Source organism: Sesamum indicum, unplaced genomic scaffold (assembly GCF_000512975.1).
Source record: "Sesamum indicum cultivar Zhongzhi No. 13 unplaced genomic scaffold, S_indicum_v1.0 scaffold00194, whole genome shotgun sequence".
Classification (NCBI taxonomy): Eukaryota; Viridiplantae; Streptophyta; class Magnoliopsida; order Lamiales; family Pedaliaceae; genus Sesamum; species Sesamum indicum.
This window is the reverse complement of record NW_011628089.1, coordinates 112,788-116,056: the sequence shown is the minus strand read 5'-3', so window position 1 is coordinate 116,056 and position 3,269 is coordinate 112,788. Positions and strand designations below refer to the sequence as shown.

Here is a 3,269-nt window from a genome sequence, read left to right as displayed (position 1 = left end):
TGCTTGTGTGGAGTATTGAGGATTAATGTTTCTAATTGTTGTTTGTTACCTAATATTTGACGTACTTTTCAGGTGGAGCAATGAACCACAAATTCAGATAATTTCCAAGAAGCGTTCTCCAAGGCAAAGAAGCATTGAAACAAAAATACAGCATGCATGGTGTTCTGGAAAGTAAGATTTACGACTTATATGACCTTTATGTTGAGGTAATATATCAGCTTTTAATACTTCCGTTCGATGAATATTGTTGTACTGATATACCTAACTTGCTAATTTCATTCCAAAACTTGAAGAAGATTCAGGCCCGCCTGTCACAAAGCTGTATGAAGAGGTAACTGGAATATGCGTGGTCCAGAATAGGTCCATTGTTTATGTGGAGGAACATAAATGCATTCGTGTAGATGGGAAAGTTGTGATTATGACCCTGTATTTTCTCACGTATTCTAGAGATTAGTTTGCCTCTTAAGTGAGAAATTGAAATGTTTGAACCTGCATTTTACCTCCTCGACGTAGATGCTACTACACACTGATATTGAAGCTATACATTCCTCCTATTTTGCAAGTGGGGTTTCACATTTTAGAGTGCACAAGAGATAACCAGTATTTGTTGCATCATTTGTGCTGCCACTAATACAGAATTGACATGGAGGGTGGCATTTCTGAGAACGAAAAGAGAGTTGCAGTGTAAAACCTGGGAATGTAAAATAGGGATGCCCAACAATTTGATTCTATTGCTTTTTTAGATTGAGGAACACCACCTCCTATTAGTACACTAGAAGAGGAGTCAGCGTAGCACGAACTTTATGTTGTCAAAATCATGTAATACTTGTAGCACTAGTGATGGTCTGTTTGGGGGGATAAATCATGCGGATAAACAGAAAATACAAAAACTTTTCCCATTGTTGTTGGATTTAGACATATAAGATGCCTAGAAAATGATGATTTGACGGGAGGATAAGTATCTCTCGGCTCCTTTGAGTTATTTGGATTAACATTTTATAAAATTTTCCATTGATCATTAGAAAATAGAAACAAGCAGGTATTCTTAGTCAAGAGTCCGTAAGAAATTCTAGGTATGTGGTTGTTGGACAATACCATGCAATGGAATGCTTAGTCCTGCCGCTGTTTTGCATTGTGTGTCCTAAATTGTTGTTTTCTTGGGCATACTTTTTGAATATTAACTCTTTTGAGTGTTGAGCAATCAAGGACTTGTCTTTTAAAGCTTATTGACTTATTAATTTAACGGCACCTTTTATTGACTTATTGTAGTCAAGGAACTGAAGAAGGAGAAGATTCTAGTACGAGATGCGGAGACAGTTACTAGCTTACACCATACATTTGATGTGTTGCGATCTTTTGTGGTAAGTTGTTCGGGTGTCATGTTATAAATACATGACCTCTTTGTGCTTGGCGTGTGAGGATGGGCATAAAAATTAGTCTTTGGATCTTGTGTACTTCTCATTTCTCTTTTTGCAGCAAATTCTAGTACATCTTTGTAAGCATCATGCTGTTTGTACAATGATAGGACTACGTTGTTGAGTTGCAGTTGCTAAGACCAACCTAATCCATCTGATGACAACCTAATCCATATGATGACAGCCTAATCCATCTGATGATTTGAAATCTAAAGAGAAAAATGAAAAGATGCAACGCAACATTAAAGCTGACAAAGTATGTTCTCGCTTACTTATCTCTCTCTCTCTCTCTCTCTGTCTCTCGCATACCGCTTGATCTCTCGTCCACTAGTATTCCAGGAGAGTCGCTTTTTGTCTTCACTTTAATTATGCGGACTTCTAGTTTTAGATCAATAAGGGGAAGATGAAAGGGGAAGAGTAGTTGCTTTTCAAGGCGAGGAATGATACTTATTCTGTGGACTCCTTTAGTTCAACCTAAAGGAAGGAGTTGTGTGGTACTTCTCCTTGCTTGATATCATAGAAATAAAGTAGGGAAGAAAGATTGATTTTTTATGTTTACACGTTCAAAATCATCTCTTTTTTATGGAAAAGAAAGCAAATTATAGAGGAAATTATATAGTTGATTTTTGTTGCAAAATTTAATTTGTGGAGATGTGCGATATATTGTTGCATATACTCCACTTAGATTAACTTTGTTAATATATAGTGTAAATCGTTGTCTCATAGTGAGTATTTTTTTTTAAGCATGATATTGTATTTTTATTCAGAGTTCTGTTTTATGCTATAACATTTTGTATCTGAAGTAAGCAACTCAAACTTAAACCAAGTTGATGTCTAGTTTCTCTGGAATGTATCCTCCATTGTCTGACCAATACTTGAAGAGCACCTCACTATCAACATCACCATCACCACTACAACCCACTATCACCATCATGAAATTAAAATAACATATTAGCATATGCTGTGAATGCAATATTTGGTTTATTTGGTTGACGGAAGGTTTGGTTATATTTTATTTGTTTCCATTTGCATATACTTTGTTGTTCTAGTACGATGTGTTATGAATTTTGCTTAATGCTATGCGTTAGTTTTAAAGCCATATTGTAGAAACTTGTGTGAAGGGGGTCAACCCCTTCTTTTTATTGGTGCAGATCAGTGATTTAAACGTAACCAAACAGGAATTAAAACTTTTCATGGAAATGTATTGGCACCAAATGGTGGATTCAAGGTTAGCATTTTTTATTTGTGGCAAGATTTTGGCTATTTTGATACTTATCTTGACTTATCTTGAGTAGTAGTTCCTCAATGATTGTTATGGTTACAATGCAGCTATTTTGATTAGATTATATACTTTATTTTCTCGATGTGTTGGTTGCTCTCAGAATGGGGAACAAAGGTGAATAACCATTTACCAATAAAAAACGTTAAAGTCATTTTTTTAAGAGGAACGTTTGACTTGCATAGTTGTTAAGATGGTTAAATTGGATCAGGGTCCAGAATAGATATAAAAAGAAAAACGTAAGGTCCAGAGGTGACTTTTTTTGCTTGATAAGAAATAATAGACAAATGGCAGTCATATTTGGGTTTGTTGCGTTGCTGTCATTTCTATGTTACTTGGTAGCCTTTCCTTTCTGCATAACAATTTAGGTTCATTTTTGTTTAAACCAAATGTTTTAAAGGCGCTGTCAACGGAGGGACCTTAGATTGGTACTTTGGAAGCAACCCTCATGGTGCTTAAGGTATATGCTTCGATTATCCAAAGATTAAAAATACTCTTTTGGACTTGATTTGGTTTGTTTAACAAAAAGCATGGCCTCATCCCTAGTGGTGGTGTTCTGTTGTCCACAATTAACT

At 35.6% G+C, this 3,269-nt stretch overlaps 1 long non-coding RNA gene across 1 annotated transcript; it reads left to right on the top strand.

The window, feature by feature from the left end:
- The first annotated feature begins 72 nt into the window (after positions 1 to 72).
- On the top strand, positions 73 to 2,016 carry LOC105179719. Its single transcript, XR_849346.2, has 3 exons — positions 73 to 206; positions 1,270 to 1,361; positions 1,526 to 2,016. It is a non-coding gene; the product is annotated as an uncharacterized LOC105179719 (long non-coding RNA).
- The last annotated feature ends 1,253 nt before the right edge of the window (positions 2,017 to 3,269 follow it).